The 20288-nt window shown below is 37.2% G+C and overlaps 1 long non-coding RNA gene across 1 annotated transcript; it reads left to right on the forward strand.

The window, feature by feature from the left end:
* Window positions 1-5717: 5717 nt before the first annotated feature.
* Window positions 5718-19906, forward strand: LOC126823455 (uncharacterized). The gene is made up of 5 exons (XR_007681169.2): window positions 5718-5832; window positions 11230-11413; window positions 17621-17775; window positions 19199-19249; window positions 19758-19906. It is a non-coding gene; the product is annotated as an uncharacterized LOC126823455 (long non-coding RNA).
* Window positions 19907-20288: the final 382 nt, after the last annotated feature.

Raw genomic sequence — 20288 nt, forward strand, 5'->3', positions numbered from 1 at the left:
TATGAAATATCTGTTTTTCAAATATATTTTCTAATAAAAAAAACCCTCTTGAACGTGCTTGTGTGATTTATTAATTACTTTTATAAGAGCTAAAATCAACAATATTTAATACGAAATGAAATGGGGTTTAGCTTCCTACTGTTCCTCACCGACAGCGGCATATGGCCGGACAGCGGCATTACAGCCTATTTTAATATCGAATTCCAATTATATTGTCAAGCGTTTATTATACGTGCACGCCAATATTTACACCGGACCTCGGTTTTTCGTCCCATCCGAACGACTATGCTAATTTGTCCCTTGCCAGACCCCCAGTTCTGCAACACCCGGTGAACACAGGGATGGAACATCCAACCTCCAGGTTAGCGAGCCAGCATCTTACTTGGCCATCGTGGCTCCCTATTTGATACGTAGTAAATATAGATCGGCCTACAATTTATAAATTGATCATAGTTTTAAAGCGCAAGCGAAGTTGCGTTTTGTGTAATCCATATGGCGGGGGCGTAGTTTGTGTTGGATTGCCATTCACAGGCGTACGAGCCGGGGGGGGGGGGGGGGGATTTATATAAACTTTGTCTCTGTTCCCCAATCCCCTCAATTTCTGAATATTGTTTATATAACAAAAAATAAAAAAAATAAATTTAAGACGATCATCAATTTTTTCGGGAAGTTGCCGAATGATGAAAAAAATAAATTATAGGGGATATAAGGGGAAAAATATGGAAATAATTCCTTTCCGTAAAATGAAGTTCCCGAAATCCGGGGCTTTTACTGGGGTGGGGTGATGCAATTCCAAACTGGGGTTCAGAGTTTCAGAAAATCACACAACTCTGATTTTGATTCAGGGTGTCTAGTTCTCAAACTCAAAATGCAGTTCCAGAAACTTCGCTCCACTAGTCGCTACTTGCCGTTATTTTTCGAGATTTTACGACGGTTATTTTGTGACGAATCCCGCGTCTATGACTGAAGCTTTTACCATCAGCTGATTCATTTTTTTGAACGATGCCGAATTTGATTTTATGAACTGCATGCAATTCGCATTTTGTTCTTTGTTCTGTTGTCAAGTGGATTTCCGATATAATTGCATACCTATAAATGACTGATTGATTTTTTTACAATATTAGCAAGATTCGATTGCAGACGGTGACTTAGAAGATTTCAGCACAGAGAAAGCGTCCATGTCGACATCAAGATGTATGTAACTTATGCAAAAAAATGGATTCTGATTATTAAGCACAAGGGCACTGAAGTGGAATTTTCCCCAGTAATAGAATTATCAAAATGAAATGGGGTTTAACGTCCTACTGTTCCGCTGTTCTGCTCCGAACTGGGATAATGAAGACGGGCATACTCCATATACAGTGTGCTATGAAGGACATTTTGCCCGGACAGCGGCACTACGCTTACTCTTATATCAAATTCCAACTGTCATGGGATCCTTTACGTGCACGCCAATGTTTACACGGGACCTCGATTGGGACCTCGATTTTTCCTACCACCCGAACGAATACACAGCTGCCCTTGTCAGGCCCTCCGTCCTGCATAACCGACAAGGGGGGAACCACGCCGGGAAATATGGATGAACCTCCTCGGCCAATACAGGGACCCACATGTCTGACCCACATAGCCAACGTGACCCCCGAAAGAATTATCGAAATGCTTGCTAATTGAAACTATCGTACATGTTTTTTTTTTGAACCTGTCTCCAATAATCATGCCCGAATGAACTAGCTTGTTTTGTTGTATATTACTACAATAGTAACAGGTGACAATGTTCTTCGAAGATGAGGGTCGCAACTAACAAAAGGTTGGAAACCACTGGTCTAGACCGGACATTGTTTTACTATCGATAAGCAATAAAATATTTGTCCAAAAATGATTTAAAAGAACCAATCCAAAAGTAAGGTTAAAGTACTTTCTGTTAATTTTCGGGACTAACATATGGTTTAATTTTATTTCAATAATTCGCTTGCGCATAGGGGTCTTTAGCAGTGGGAGGAAACCGGAGGACCCGGAGAAAACCCACGAGGTTGGACAGGCGACCCTACTCCTTGTCACGTACAACCGGGGATTCGAAACCACGCCAGTCGACTCACGCTAACCATTCAGCCATCCACCCCCCCCCCCCCCACCTAGGTTTGGTGTTTTAATCTAAATTACTATATTACATAAAAAAGAAAAAAAAAAGACCTAGAATTATGTATTTTGGTTCAATTTGCTGCTGAACTCAATAGAATAAAATATTATTTCTTTATAACTTTAGGGCGGGACGGGGGGGGGGGGGGGGGGGGGGGGTGACGAATGGTTCGCTGTCTCATAAGGTCTGTCATTGTTTTTCAACAAATTTCAAAAGAAACTATTATGTTCTTATATTTCGCCGATTTTTTGCAGCCTCTGATACATTCAAATTAGTCATGGATTATAAATCTATAATTTATTTGGTATTAACAAAGATCAAAATACATACAGTTAATAAAGAAAAATCTGCTCGGTTAAAGATACATTATGTAAGATTTATATAAGAGGTTCTCGCTATAATAGTTTAAAAATAGATAATGAAAAGTGAATATGTTTAAAACTTCAGTTAAATTATTTCATTCTGAACGGTGTTACGACCGTTTGAATAACAGTGTAGTCTCGATTGTCATTGCTATCGTTATTATATGATAATAACAATATAGTCTCAATTATCCACTTTAATTAAATATTAACTGGCAATATTTCTGAGAATTGTTTATGGGGTTGGCATGTGAATAAATGTCTTTATTAATAATTTATATAACAGTTGGTTCCAAATATTTGGACAGATTTGGCTCTTACATAATGCGCCTGTAACAAAATACTAGTGAGTAAATAATTCTTATTATAGGTGTGCAGCCAAAATTTCTAGCGTGAAGTTCCGCTACATGGTCCTCCCAAAAAAACAAACTATACATTTTTGGAAAGCTTATAACACCAGGAAAACAAATCAAGAGAGTTCCAAGCAAAAAGTTTGCACTAACTCGATTTAGGGCCAGGTGAAAATTGTGATATATGCTATATGTATACTAACAATTGTGAAGTTGACATAAAATTAAATATTGGTGAAAACACCTGATGCCTTCATACTATGCAAAGAATATGCTATTGGTTAAATTTTGATTTAAAGCAAAATGCAGAAATCATAAAGGACAGGGGAACATACAGAATTTCGTAAATCCATTTAATGGTAAAAGGAGTTATCTCCCTTTATGGAAAATATCAATAATCATTGATAACAGTATTTTGTTTAAAGAATTTATTTGATAAACTGAATAGGATTTAACTACAGACTAGGGCGTATATAAGTTTAATTATTTTTTTCAGATAGGATTTGAGGCTAAAGGTCTAACAAATATTTAACCTGAAACATAGCATCTACAGATATTTAGTTTTCTCACTAAATAGATATGGCCAAAACTAAATAATACTGTAAAGGGAGTGACAATATTGTAATGAAGAGAAAAAAATCAAATGGAGTTTAATGTCTTACTGTTCTGCACCAACCCATATAATGAAGATGAGCATACGTCATACATGATAGTTGGGGAGGGGGCATTGTACGTGTACAGCTAGTATGTACATGTCATCATCAGTGTGCAAGGGAGCCGCGGTGACTCAGTAAAGGGCTGGCTCACTTATCGGGCGGCCCAGGGTTTGATCCTAGTCTGGCGTGGTTCCCCTTGTCCGTGGCTCACTAATCAGGAGATCCGGGGTTTGATCCCCGTGTTGACCTAAATAGTTCCCCAAACTTTCCAGCTTTGTTTCACCTTGTCAGTTGTGCAGGAAGTAGGGTGGGGGCTGTGATGGGCAGCGTCTAGTTATTTGGATGGAATATATAACTGAGGTCCCGTGCACACGTTGGCGTGCACGTAAAAAAACCCTTTAAATTCAAAATAAAGTGTAGACCGTAACGTTGCTGTTTGGACAAAATTCCCCCTACAGCATAATGTATGGCGGGCGTATATACATCTTCAGTATCCCGGTTGATACTGAACAGTTAGGCATTAAACTCTATTTGATTTTTTTTCTCTCTTCTTTACAATTGCCACTCCCATGCAGTATTATTTAGGATTTGCCATATATCTATTTTAGTGAGAAAATTACATATAGATGCTTTGTTTCAATTCAAATATTTAGCCCCAAATCTTATCTGAACTAAAAGTTTACAGATATATTAGTAGAAATACCGTTTTGGGAGAACTTATATGCCCCCCCCCCCCATCCCCCACTTTCCAGATTCCTTGAACCGTCCATTTTTTCGGGCAATGTATTTCAGTTTTTCGGGCACAGGCATCAGAGAATGGGGAATGCGACCATAATTGTATAATTGTGTATAATTAAAAATAAACAACCATCACAGCTTTGTGGAAAATTCATTTTAGTTAATGATTGATTACTCAGAAAATTACCCTTTCTCCAGGTTGTTGCACGCAAGTAACTATTCCATTAAAAACAAAAAGGCTTGAATTTAACATAGAAGTTAGTAGAAGTAAGACTTCTAGAACGTAGACTTTCAGAAGAAGAAAACCCTGCTATGCTCTATACTGTTCCCAGGGTTAAGAGACCCGCGGTTGCGAGGGTCGCGATGGATAACTGAACAGTCGATCTTTATTTCAAGTCCATCTCATGTGTATAGTATCTATGACATATTAGGTAATTAGAAAAACGACGGGATAGAGTTTTATGTATACTCTTTCCTTGTGCCCCTTATCCATCAAATAATTCACTGCTATGGCCAGTTGAAACAACCGGTTGCCATGCAAGATATTCCCACATTTTGTAAGAAATTGAAGGGGAAGAGGTTAAATCAAAAGGGCTATCCTATCATTCAAGATCATTGGATCCTTAACATATTTAAGGTTCATCAGAATGGGACAACAATGGTAGCCCCCCCCCCCCCCCTCCACATGGAGTGCCTACAAAATCGGTACATATTTCAGATTTTGCGTGAAAAGCAGGGGCTATAGCTCTAGAATATAAGGTCTGATGCTACCAACGTCGAACTGATCCAAGAACTTTTGATCCTTAACACACAGTTGAAGTTCATAGTGAAAGGTACACAAACTTCATTTATATTTAACATTTTGCAGATGCGCAAGCAAATGGAACCCACCCATGAACTAGTGATACTCTTTTTTATGTTTCATCTAAATCGGATAAAATTGTGACCTCTAGATGGTCCACAGCCTGGGTCCAATAGAAAGGGCGGCTTGGGCGCAAGGGAACTGCCAGTCTTGCCTACCCCCCCCCCCCCCCCACACGCTAGCTACGAGCCTAGACAGAGCATAAGGCTGCAGGAGTGACAGTCCATACGAAATCACCCACCCCCTTCCTTGATGAGCCATTCCTCCCCAGTTGCCCTTGCCTCTAAATTCCTCCCTAAAACTTTGCAATCCCCCTTAGGGAAACATTGATCTAGTACAAATGTTTGAACAGAAACGATATTGCAACTGCAAAAATTTAACTTTCATTTATTTCTTGTTATTCCCACAAAGTACAACATATGAGATTCGCTATTTTTTATTACCAAGACAGCAGTACTATTGCATATTATATTATAGTAGTTGATATTGGCAATGTCATTATGACTTTATTAATTTCAATTAATTTTGAAACCCGCCAATTTGACTCATCGTGTATCCGTGCAGTTCATGCAGTTCAACAGAGGTCAAAGTTTAATGTATATTAGAGAATAAGATATATGATATTAAACAGTTAATAAAGTCAATATACATCCTGAATTATCATCTATCAAGATGGCGAAAATTGGATTTATATTTATTATCTCTCTTGTAATGGGCACAGTCTGCGGTAAGATTAAAAAAAAAATTCCTATTTAACAGCCATCTTTACAACTTATGTTATTGAGGTCGCATATAATTTTGAATGATCGTAATAAAATTCGGTACGTATCCTATTCTCAGATATATGAAAATATGACTTTTCCCTTTAGGACTCTTATTTAATCCCATGTATTCAATTGATACCCTATGCATTGATACCCCATGTATTCAATTGATACCCTATGTGTTCATCAAAAAACACATGTGGTATATATGATAATAACTAGAGAAAGTTACCCTATTTAACCATTTCTATTCATTTGTTAATTAAAGTGCGCAGAAGCCACCATATATAATGGTATAAATCTACCAGGGGAATATTACTGTTAGGATTCTTATTTAAACCATTCTATTCAATTGATAATTAAAGTGCACAGAAACCACATGTGGTATAAATAACAATAACCAGGAGAATATCGGGAAGAAAATTACCGTTATGATTCTTCTTTAACCCTTTTCTATTCATTAAAACTTTCATAATAAAAGTGCACAGAAGCGACATTTGGTGTGGTATAAAAGATAATAATCAGGGGAATATTTAGTGTGGTATATAGCCGGGGATTTTTTTATCGATAATTAACCCTTCCTTTTCAATTAATAATTAAAGTACGCCGAAACCACTTCTAGTATGTTGCAATTCCCCTGACTGTTAGCTATAAATCCTGCCTTTGCTATATATTATATCCTGTATGGTGGCCCATGGTTATCATAATAAATGTGTAAAAAATCCACCACAAATATTAAAAACTGTAAAAATAAATTTGAATGGAAATAAAAATTCGGTAAAAAATAACAAAAAAGAAATCGAAAATAAAAACTAAATTAAATTAAATGAAATAAAAAAATAATTTAAATTAAACATGCATCATGCAAGAGCAAAATCTGCTTATTACAAGTCTTTCTTTAGGCCTGAAATGTTATCTAAATTATCAATTAGACATTAATTAACTTATCCAGACCATAATAAACTCTCGATGTCAAGGCTAGCCTTCGATGTAGGCTGGATTAGATTCCTATATGCCGCTAACGGCCAAAGATAATTAAATCAGAAAAAGTGGATAATCGAGACTATGCTGTTTGTATTAATGATTTTAGTAATGATGACCGAGACTATGCAAAAATTTCACCCGCTTCTTTCTCGCCTCATAGTGGATCAATTTGACTGAAATTTTCAGCAAATTACCTTTACACTATCTAGTTTTTAACTATTATAGCGAGAACTGCCATCTCTTTATCTTATCTCCCATAATGTATCTTTAAATTAGATTTAACTTAAAATCATTTTTGATAAAAACAAAGTAAAATACATGTAAATCAAAAACTGAAATGAAAAAAAAAATTAAATTAAAAATATTTTTTTAAAAAAAGTAAGTTTGAAAACTTGAATGAAAATTTTTTTTTTTTTTTTTCTTTTAAATCGAAAAGTGAAATGAAAACTAAAATACACATACATGTCTCTACGTGGCCCATCGTTATCATCAGCCCATCGTTATCATTCAATCGGAACTGTAATCGAACGCGCCGAAACCAGAGTTATTTCTCTATGATAACTATGGGCCACCATAATCCTGTCGGTGAAAGCAGTAACTTATTTTTAATCCGGAATACGGTACTTACCCCTCCTCCCTCCAAAACCCCATAAAAATAAACAAACACCCCCAACACATGCAGTTCCAGTTTTCACTGACGGTCCACCACATTCTTTTTAAAATGTCTTGCGATACCCCCCCCCCCTTTATTATTTCTAGCAATGTAACCCCTTGTATATTTATATATTTAATTGGATAAGAAAGAATTCTGGTCATGTTAGAGAACGTTTGTAGTCTGTTAGAAATATATTTTGAATGTCTTGACCTTGACAGCAGGTACTTTTATGCAGACTGTAAAGGTCCGTTCATACTACATCCGTATACGCATCTGTATCTGTAAATACGTGCGTGAATACGTACTGGTATACTTTAGTTACTTTAGAGAAAGGGTTCAAATAGAATCCGGCACGTATTGTGCACAAAAACAACTGCGTCCGTTAAGCCGGATTGATTGCTCCCAGAGCGTATTTTTGTAAAGTGCGTCCGGCATTTCGGCTAGTGAGCCGAGCTTTAGCCAATCAGCGAGTACTTTCCCCTTATTACATCATCTCTCCAAATAGAAATTCAATCCATTCCAAGAAAAGCCTGGCCTTGTGTGCTGTGGATTTGTGTTGTCTTGTGAAGAACATAACATGGACAAGACAGAGGAAATATTGTCTGAATTTGTCCGGACGAAAATACAATTCTTGCACCAGGTTGTGGTTTTCTCCATATTTCTTTCTTCTTTGTAACAGTTCATGGACCCCTACTCTTTTTTTTTCTTTCGTCTTTGGGTCCACAAATACAAAAGAAAGACTTCCTCTGTGTCACTGTCAGACTCAATGATTGCAAATGACAATATGTTATCTCTGACAGACAATTCAGTCCTGAAAGCCGGACGTTTTCGCGTTTTCTATTTGAACGGCAAAACGCGGATACGGATGCGATACGTTTATGGATGCGGATGTAGTATGAACCGAGCTTTACACGTGATCCACAAGAGGGTTGTTTCAATATGTATTAGTTTTTTTTGTTGAAATAGACCCAACAATTCTAATGTTATTTCCGTGGTGAGAATCAGACAGTTAAATAAAGTGTTTAAACTAAGTAGGTGTATGTGGATCCAAGGCACATAAAACAGACGTCAAATTCAAATTACAACACGATAAGCGCTTTAGTATCCCTTTCTATGATTAATCGTCCTAAGGCATTGACTATAAATATCCATGGTGGGGCGGGTGGCGAATGGCACAATGCGTGCTCTTTAGATCACAAGGTCTGTCATTTAGTCAAAGGGCAAGGGTTTGACCTCACAGAAGATCGCCTGTCTAACCTCATGGGTTTTCTTCGGGCTTCAAATATTATATTAACTATTATTTAACATGCAATAACATGACAAACAACACAATTTAACCAATCATAGCTTTTCAACATTATATTCATTTTTCATTACATATTTTTGAGAGAGAGAGAGAGAGACAGACAGACAGAGAGAGAGACACACAAACTATGTCATTTCGGGACTAATACATGGTTCAATTTTATTTCAATAATTCGCTTGCGCGTAGGGGTCTTTAGCAGTGGGAGGAATCCGCAGGACCCGGAGAAAACCCACGAGGTCGGACTCCTTGTCACGTACAACCGGGGACATATTTTTGAACTATTAATTCTAACATAATGCATCTTAATAACAATGTGAGAAAGATAAGCCCATCAAAACTCAATAGATATTTATTTTGCACTGATGGCTGCCTTGCAAATTCCTTTAAAATGAACTGATGGGTTTGAGTAAATTCAATAGATATTTATTTTGCACTGATGGCTGCCTTGCAAATTCCTTTAAAATGAACTGTTGGGTTTGAGACAAAAATAAGTTTTGATTAAATTGAATTTTTTATTTTTATTTGTTGTCTTGGCAAAAATAAATTTTGATTTGATTTAATTAAATTTAATGCCTTAAAGGAGCTAAATCGCTAATATTTTGGACCTAGAAATTGGCACAGATGGGTCGCAACACGTATAATAATGTAATATGAATTTATATAAACTGTTTTACATTCAATCGTGTCCGTTTTACTGTTAATGGTCATCAGTTATGTTCTGCGAAATACGCCAGAAGTCTCAACCGCAAGTCAGTTTCTAGCGTCTGGTTATTCCAGTCAACACCGATATTATTTATTGCGCATGCTCTCCAAATAAGAACATGATATCACCGTTTGACATGACTTGTGGAATATGTCTAGCCTCATTTTTTTTAGCACCTTGTTACAAATGGCGCTGAAACGCATTATGGTACACGATTCGTGTACCAATGGTAAAATGTTTATTTTGTCTTAAATATTGGATATCAGAAGCCCATCTTTTCCAGGTAAGATCACAACACCAATGCTGATTTAAATTGCAAAATAATTCGTGTTTTCAATGTCGAAGATTTTGGATGATATTGAGTTACGGACTTAGCTACTTTAAATTGTTTTGTGATGTGTGTACAGTGTCTGATTTAGGGGGTCTCGGTCACCAGCGTCTATTGCATCACCCTCAGCTTTACACAATTGTATTTTAAACACACTTCATATCCCTCTAGTCGTAAGGATGGGGTGTGTGTGTTGGGGGGGGGGGGGCGTGAGGGGGGTGTAAGTGGAATAAAAAACCAACACTGTGTGTATATTTGTCTACAGTTAACCTTTTATATCCACAGATAGAAGAGCAAATATTGAAATATAATTAATAGTTAGGTTATTTCCACACCCTTTACTTAATTATCATCTCATTAAAATAACGCCAAAAGTATAATTATAGTTCTAATTGCCTAATCAGTTCTAAATAAATCAAACAAGTTTAAAAATTATTAAAAGGCATCAATACTGTGTCTGTCGTTGATATCTTAGGGATTGCATTATTCACACGTTATCAGCACTCGTCCAGTTGGTACCTTCCAAAGGTACGGTATAATGGTCTTTACGTTCAAATCTCTAAATTTTCATCTACAGAATAATCTTCGCTTAAAGTATCTCGAAAAATGGAATGAAATGAAATGGGGTTTAACGTCCCACTGTTCTGCTGCGACTGGGCTAATGAAGACAGCCATACGCCATACAGTGTGCTATGAGGGACAGCGGCGCTACGTGCACGCCAATGTGTAACCGGGACCTCGGTTTTCGTGCCATCCGAAAAACTAGACAGGTGTTTTTGTCAGGCCCTTCGTCCTACACCACTGACAAGGGGAAGCCACGACGGAAAATCCGATGAACTTTCTCAACCAACACCGGGTGCGAACCTGCGACCTCCAGGCTAGCAAGTCAGTCTTACCCACCGGGCTCCAGAAGTATCTCGAACGGTTTGGATATGTTTTTCAGCCGACTGTTACCATTTATTAGGATCGACATCTTTAGGGACACAAGAAACCCACAGATCTTTCTAAATGAAAATTAGATCGAATAGTTGTTCCATCAATAATTAGAGTAACGCACCAGATTATCCCAATTTAAAGTAACCATGCGTGGTTTGCATTTTTTCGAAATTAAAAAAAAAATGTCCCGGTTTGGATTCAATCGGATTTAAAAACTGACCCACCAATAGATTGACGGCAACTAAAGATAGCGACGCTCTTGTTACATAGGGAGCAGCATGAACTGATAGATTTTTTTCGACTGATATTCCAATTGCTATTAGAGATTAAGCTGTCACAATATTCAGGTTTTGGGTTCTATGGCGCTAAAATCACGCATAATATAATATTCATTAAAACCATCGTCCTGTTTTTATTCCCATCACTAATGTACGCAATTCTTTTTCAGGTTACAGAAGTAATCAGAATTTTTCTCAACCAGAAGTGATAACAACTCCAAATTTCCCATTGCCCTATCCGTCTGACGCGAGTTTAAGTTGGGCGTGGTCTAAGCCGACAGGAAGATGGGCGGTTTTGTTTGAAGAATTTGACATACATTGTATGGATACATTATACCTGAAAGACGACTCAGCGTAAGTTTATATTTTAAAACTGCTTGTTATTTGTGTCATGGATTAGTCGGGGTATGCTTACTCTTTATAATGTTAATAATAAAAGATGAGCTGTAACCAAAGACAAAGAGTGGACTTTCCTAAAGGAAATCGTCAAAATACTAACACCCAATTGTAATGACCTAGTAATATCTTTTGGATTTTCTAGCGAGGTTACCTCGTGTTAGAGGTGCATGACGGAGTGTCTGCAATCAGGGGCGGAATAAGGGATCGACTGCTGTAGGCGGCACGTTCCGAACGGCCAAGTCACGGGGGTTCGAAGGACTTCTCAGAGAAAATTTTGAAATTTACATTGCCGGAGTGCGGATTTAGATACATACTGGAACCGATGAATTCGTTCCCCATATCTAGCCAAAAACAAATGAAATTGGGTTTAACATTCTGTTCTACAAAAACTGGATATACGGACGGGCAATGTGCCAAGACGGAACATCGTTTCTGCCTACTCGTCTTTGAGATCCTGATGTTCAGCTTGGAAGTTCCTCGGAATTTTCCGGTTAGGTTTCCAGTTGTCAGTGGCGCGTATAGTCGTATGGATGGGACGTAAAACCGAGGCGTGCACGTGGAATTTGCCGTATCACACTTCATTAACAAAGTTGGTTTAGAAAAGTAAGACATTAACCCCATGGACATCTTGATAGTACTATAAGCATCTGACATTTCCGTGTGGCAAAGCATCTTAAACAGAATATGGGAAGCTTATTCAAACCGTACATTAAATTTTCACGGCTTTCCTGAACTCATTACTGATATGGATTTATAAGCATTTTTGGATTTAACGTCCTACTTTTCTACTTCGACTGGACTAATGAAGATCGGCATACGCCATACAGTGTGCTACGAGGTCAACTTTGCACGGACAGTGGCACTACGGCATCTCTTGTATGAAATTTCAACTGTCAACGGTTCTTAGAGTTATACGTCAATGTGTACACGGGACCTTCTCTTATATCTATTCCAGCCGCCAAGGGATATTTTAAGTCCATTTGTACACGGAAGACTGTACGTTGTCCCTTATTGCCAGGCCCTCTGGCGGTGGTTCAGTGGGTAAGGCGCTGACTCGCTAACAGGTCCGGGGTTAATTCCCGGTGTTGACCGAGAAAGTTCTCCATGATTTTCCAGTACAGTTTCCTCTTGTGCATGGCGGAGGACACAGGACGTCTAGTCGTTCGGATGATATAAAAAAAGGGTTCCGTGTAACGGTTGGAATTCGATATAAGAATAGGCCGTAGCCCTCATAGCCCACTCACTACACTATATATATTTCGTATATGGCCGTCGTCATTAGCCCAGTCGGTGCATATAAGTAGGACGTTAATCACAATTTCATTTCGTTTCTAGTACTTATTACAGGAACCATATAAGATACGGATATAACAAGTAGTAGATATAATCTTATTTACTCACTTGATATCCAAATAAGCCTAATCTCATATATTTCATAAGTAAAGTCCGTCCTTGTTAACGGGAAAGCGGAATCGTTAGGATTCCAAGCAGTTTCCGTGAACTTAATTCAAACGGTTCTGTTCATGGGCTTTGGTAAACCGTCCTGCAACACTGACAAGGGGTAGCCACGCCGGTACAAAATCTCGATGATCTTTTTCGGTCAACAACGGGAGCCACTGTCTTACTAACCGAACCACCGCAGCTCCTCAGCGAAACGCAAGTGATGCGCTATTTCCACAAGAGCGTGGAATAAAAAATAAGAATAGGCCGTTCGCTGCTGCCCGAGCAAAATTTCCCCGTAGCACACTGCATGATCCATGCTCGTCTTCATTGTCCCAGTTAGTAGAAAAGAGTAGACGTTAAACCAAATTTCATTTCTTTGACTAGACTACGGTTTTATATTTTGTTTCTCCTTAATCATTTCGCAAAGTACCATGTTTTAAAAATATAACTAAGTTTTTAAAAGGAGGAACTCGTATCAATTTTGAAAACTTCTGGATGACAGTTATGCTGTTTAACATTAAATCGTGCTAGCTTTCTATGAGATCTATAGATTATTGAAAGGAAGAATAGCTTTAAATTCCACAACAAACATCTAATTTATTTTGTTTGTGCAGCTATGTCTTTGTGGCAATTTTTGGATCAGGAACGTTACTCGTCTTGTTGTTCTTGTTCTTCTTTTTTTGCGAGGCGACACTCTTTCAAAAAAAAAACCCAAAAAAACAAGGCTCAGCCAATTCACGTACGTTATACGATAGACATGGAACTTGGCATGCTTGCTCCTTGGAAAATTACGCTTTGATTTTTTATATAATGTCAGAATACCAAGACGAATGCGATTTGTCATAATTTGTTTCTGGTACACAGTGCGTTCATATTTGTTTTATTGTTAGCCACAAAATTGTTGGCTTGGTAGCTTAGGCCTATGCTATAAAATACCAACTAATTCGCTAATAAGTATACCTCTTAAGATCTTAAAGGGACTATCCCGATTTGAACAGAGTCTCAAAAATACGTAGGATATTTAAGCGCCAAAATATAGAGGAATGGTGTATTTACCTTGTCTCAAAGTTTCAGCTGAAAATATTAAGTCGTTTGGGCGTGAACGTTAAAACTGCTTATCCGGACACGAAACCCTTTTAAGATTTCGGGTCAATTTTTTTGTTGGGTGACCTGATAAACGATTTCCGTTCCATTAGGGGTCTATACAATGAATGACCCATGTGCTGTACTTGATAACAAAAGGTAAATTTCACCTACACATTATTTTTATAAAATTAAAGCCTGGTTTTATCTAGACACCGTATAATACAACTTGGGACACCAGTCTCCATTTCCAGATGAAGACTGGCAGGTTTAAGTTGTTTGAAAATATATTACATATATTGAGTTAGTTGCTGGGCCCTAATGTAGAGGATTTTAAGGGATTTTAACACAAAATTAAGCAGTTTTATTCTCCAAAATATTATCGGGATTGGCCTTTTAATATTCATTTAGTGGTATTTAGTAACTGGGTAGAATAATAAACTAAAACACATACTTATGGAAAACAGTTACTTATTTATTTGGGCGACGTTTCAATCTTTATAGTGGGGCGGTTAAGGAAGAATTTTTGGTAGAATCGTGCATTTTGGGTTAAAAGCATGAAACTTGGCATATAGATGGCACCAACCCTACTGATTATTTTGGGATGTGGATTCACCTCAGCAGCTCCCCCTGGTGGTCGTTACGGCCATCTTTTCCAAAATGGCTGCCTATTCATTGATATACATATAACAAGGGGTGTCACAATAAGACATTTTTTTACAAATCATTTCAGGCCAGCAATTTCCAGATGTAAAATTGCTAGCTGAACACGATTTTTGAAAAAAGATTTATCTATGACGTCATTTTCGTTTGGGGTTTGCCTCATTTCAAAAATTGCCGCCAAAATTTGAAGAAAAATGAATTTCCAGATAGGATGGGTGATTATCACGCAATGCATGCCTTGTAATATATCAAATATATGGTTTTTGTTGTAATTGAACTAAAAAATAATCTCTAAAACTAGTTTCCCCAAATCCAAGATGGCGGAAATTCAAAATGGCGGCCAAAATATACCCAAAATGGCGGATTGATCAGATTAAAGTCATTTCACTGTTTGATTTGGTTTGTAATATATAATTTAAAGGGTTTACATTGTCACTGAACTTAAAATTAATCTAAATAAAAAAATAGTTTCCAAAATCCAAGATGGCGGTAATTCAAAATGGCAACCAACATTTATCTAAAATGGCCGATTTGTCAGATAAAAGTCATTTCACTCTTTGATATGGTTTGTAATATATAATATAAAGAGTTTTCAAAGTCATTGAAATTAAAATCAATCTAAAAAAAGAGTTTCCAAAATCTAAGATGGCGGAAATTCAAAATGGCGGCCAGAATTTTCCAATAATGATCAAATTTTAGGATAATCGTCAATTTTCTGTTTGATATGGCTTGTAATATCTCCTCTATTAAGTTTTCATAGTCACTGAATTCGATAATTGTAGATGATTGTTTCAGAAAAAAGAGACAATCGTCAATCTTTCTATTGGATTGGTTTATAATAGCAAAGTGTAATAGTTTTTTGAGGGCAACTGAAATTGACCGGACTCAGGAATCTACCTGTCAGTCAATTAACCTTGTGCAGAACTTACCAGTCAGCTAATTAGAATTTCAAAGAATTTAACCTTAAGACACAATAAATGTAGTTTAATTGTTTTATGCATTAAATCATATGATGTTAATGATAATGTTAAGAATTGACACATTCTTTGGAGAAAATATCTGGTTATTCCGACCCTCCACCCCCACCCCATAACAATACAACGGGGCCAACTGAGGCATTTTTAATTTCATCTCCTTTGTCTTTGCACCATTTTACCAGGGTGAGAATCATTTATGGTATATGCAGTTGTTAAGAATTTAAGTTCCCTTATTCATTCAGAAATGGTAATGTGATCCGTTTTTGCATCGAAGACTCTGTGTCCAGTAACTTTTGTGGTAGAGTCTAGATGTGGTATCCACAGGTAATTTTCGTCAGTGACGTATTTCACAACAAGTTCTACATGTAAGAACAACACATTAGAAAAGAGGAAATCGTGGGGGTGACCTTTTTGGGGATACCTATACTAGTCGTAAATGCATTTCAAATTATTTTTGTGATGATTATTTTTTAACTTAGAACTTGGTGTGCGATACATTACAGACAAAAGTTACTGGACACAGAGTCTTCCGATGCAAAAACGGATCACATTACCATTTCTAAACGAAGAGGAGAACTTAAATTCTTTACAACTGCAAATACCATAAATGATTCTCACTCCGGTAAAATGGTGCAAAGACAAAGGAGATGAAATTAAAATGCCTCATTGGCCCCGTTGTATTGTTATGGGGTGGGGGTGGAGGGTCGGAATAACCAGATATTTTATCCAAAGAATGTGTCAATTCTTAACATTATCATTAGCATCATTTGTTTTAATGCATAAAACAATTAAACTACATTTATTGTGTCTTAAGGTTAAATTCTTTGAAATTCTAATTAGCTGACTGGTAATTTCTGCACATGGTTAATTGACTGACGGGTAGATTCCTGAGTCCAGTCAATTTCAGTTGCCCTCGAAAAACTATTACACTTTGCTATTATAAACCAATCCAATAGAAAGATTGATGATTGCCCCTTTTTTTCTGAAACAATCATCTAGAGTTATCAAATTCACCGACTCTGAAAACTTAATAGAGGGCATATTACAAGGCATATCAAACAGAAAATTCACGATTATCCTAAAATTTGATCATTATTGGCAAATTCTGGCCGCCATTTTGAATTTCCGCCATCTTAGATTTTGGAAACTCTTTTTTATTTTAGTTTGATTTTAAGTTCGATGACTTTGAAAACTCTTTATATTACATATTACAAACCATATCAAAGAGTGAAATGACTTTTATCTGACAAATCGGCCATTTTAGATAAATGTTGGTTGCCATTTTGAACTTCAGCCATCTTGGATTTTGGAAACTATTTTTTTATTTAGATTAATTTTAAGTTCAGTGACAATGTAAACCCTTTAAATTATATATTACAAACCAAATTAAACAGTGAAATGGCTTTAATCTGATCAGTCCGCCATTTTGGGTATATTTTGGCCGCCATTTTGAATTTCCGCCATCTTGGATTTGGGGAAACTAGTTTTAGAAATTATTTTTCAGTTCAATAACAACAAAAACCTTATATTAGATATATTACAAGGCATACATTGCGTGATAATCACCCATCCTATCTGGAAATTCATTTTTCTTCAAATTCTGGCGGCCATTTTTGAAATCAGGCAAACCCCAAACGAAAATGACGTCATAGATAAATCTTTTTTCAAAAATCGTGTTCAGCTAGCAATTTTGCGTCTGGAAATTGCTGGCTTGAAGTGATTTGTAAAAAAATGTCTTATTGTGACACCCCTTGTTATATGTATATCAATGAATAGGCGGCCATTTTGGAAAAGATGGCCGTAACGACCACCAGGGGAGCTGCTGAGGTGGATCCACATCCCAAAATAATCAGTAGGGTTGATGCCATCTATGTGCCAAGTTTCATGCTTTTAACCCAAAGTTTTCGATTTTTTGCTTAACCGCCCCACTATTAGACAAACTATAATTTGTTTGAAATGTTTATTTTCTACAGCTTCGTTTTATTTGCACTTTCAGTGGTAAACAACTACCTTTTGACTGTAATCAAAAGCAAACAAAGACAACAGCTTATTATACTAAAGGACCGAGTCTTATAATACGATTTACTTCATCTCATGAGTCTAAAGCCCAGAAAGGATTCAAAATAAGGGTCTTGTATGGCAGAGATAAAGGTGAGGACATTTTACAAAAATATTCAATGATATATATCCACCCACTCATCCATTCGTGAATTTGGCCTGATAACATTTCTCGTATTCCAGGCATGATATAGCCCGGTTCAACATAGATTGGTCTCTCATTTCGAATATCATCCGACTGGAGACATCGATTACTGCCTGAATTTATCATTTTTTTCCCATTTAATATTAGCTATATCGCTACGCATCAGAAGTACTAGAGAACACCTAGCTGCTGACGAGTACAATACCATAAAACAACGCCTCGTGCATTTACACCTGCATACAAACCGTGATATGTATTTTGTAATATACTTAAAGGAGCAAAACCGTTTTGATTTAATTTAATTTAAGTCAAAATAAAGTACCAAATTAAATTAAATTGGATTAATGTCACTATTCTGCGTAAACCGTTTTGATTTAAGTCAAAATAAAGTATTAAATTAAATTAAAGGACAATATTGGTGCCAGTCATTATCATATGTGATAGAACTGGTTAAACACGTTCCAAATATTATTTTATCACAGAGATCATTGCTACGATAGATGTGGAATCAATGTTTCAACACCCGGAAGTGACGAACGCAAAAGGAAAACACGAGTAATCCAACTATATAACTGATTGAAGTGACGGGTGATAACAGGTACATGGGCGAATTTCTGCCCACTAATAATTCCTTCGAAGACCAAAAGTTGTTGTGTGAGACTGTGAAAGGATATCTGACAATTCATAAAAAAATTGACTGTTACTAGATAAGAGAACATGAAAGAAAAATAGAAAAAGTCCGTGCATTACCATGTTTTTATAGGGATAGAATGAATAAACACGCGTGAATGTACAGTCTGTTTCTACTTTATTCGTGTTCTCTTATCTAATGACATTCAATTACTTTTTTGAATTGTCAGATATACTCTTACAGTCTCATGTAACAACGGCGTGGATCGGTAGGACAAGGGAAACAGAGGCATCATTCGTTTGTGGAGGTTACCGTCCACTTTCACCTACGATATCGTCGACGAAAACTTGCACGAAGAGCCAAATGGTTAGCGCGTGCGGGTTGTATCATAAGGTCTGTCATAAGGTCAACTGGCGTGGTTTCGATTCCCCGGTTGTACTTGACAAGGAGTAAGGTCGCCAGTCAAACCTCGTGGATTTTCTCCGCGTCGTCCGGTTTAATCAGACTGCTAAAATCCCTACGCGCAAGCGAATTATTGAAATAAAACACTGAACCGAAATGAACTAGTTTCTATCGAATGGACGTTAAATCCCATCTCTCTCTCTCTCTCTCTCTCTCTATCTCTCGTCATTAAAGCTTCTCGTGAAACACAAATCAACATGTAAAATTCAGTGGTATTGATTGTTTTGTAATTGTGGTTGTTTTGAACTTACGAACTTACAGATGTTTTATCTTTACAGATGATCTGAAAAGTCAAGTTTATGAACTTAAAAACGGAAATAAAGACGGCGGTAAGTTTCAATTGGTTGTTACATTTGGAAATGTCCCATAATCTCTGACGTTCATGCATTGGTTTTAATCAGACATAAAACCAGTGTGGCATCGGAATGTCTCATTTTCTCAGATGTAGGGATGCGTTGATAGTTTGCGTTATCACAACTAAGTCAGCAACTAGGTTACCTTGATTTAAACTCAAGCGGGTGAGTGGTCTCGTGCGCTTTAGCCACTTTAGGTTTGCCATTGGGTCAAGTGGCGTGGTTACGTTACCCATGTTTGTACGCGACAAGGAGCGAGATTGCCTGCCTAACCTCCTAGTTTTTTTTTTGCGAATCCTTCGCTTAGGTCCCATTGATAAAGACCCCTATGTGCAAGCAAAGTATTGAAATAAAATTGTAACACATAATCACCTGGTTATTGTCGTGGTATGAGAAATAGTTTAGGGTGGGCATACAAATTTTGGTTCAATACATTGCTTGAAATGAGAAGGGAAACAACTCTATAATAAATGTTTTCTTTCAGACGGTGATCACGTTTACACCCTCCTTTACGTGGTGTTGGCTCTGGTTGCCTTCGTTGGCATAGTAGTAGAAGTAATTATCATCAAGCGACAAAGGAGACGAGGTAATCAAACGGTGACCGTGTCGACGTCGGATTCAATAGAAACAACTACCACTACAACAGAAGTCGAGATTGGTCGCAGTAATGTGCAACGAACATCCAGTCAAATGTCATGGACAACGAGAGCAACACTGACCAATACACAAAATGGTGTTGTTGATAATGTGCACAAACCGATGGAAAACATGGCGCATTATCAGAATCAGATTAACCGACCTTTATCATCTGTACGAACTTCTTAGTAAACCGGTACCTAACCCTGTCCGTCACCCCACTACAATATCTGGCTACGAATCCCCTGTTCTTTAAAACCGTAATCCACATACAACAACTGCACCGCTTTTAAAGATGCATAGTCTATGTAATTTTCCAAACCTATGTCTGGGTTCTTGACAATATTGCCTAACTCTTGTACCGCTGAACGAAGTTGTA

This window comes from Patella vulgata, chromosome 6 (assembly GCF_932274485.2).
Source record: "Patella vulgata chromosome 6, xgPatVulg1.2, whole genome shotgun sequence".
Lineage (NCBI taxonomy): Eukaryota > Metazoa > Mollusca > Gastropoda > Patellidae > Patella > Patella vulgata.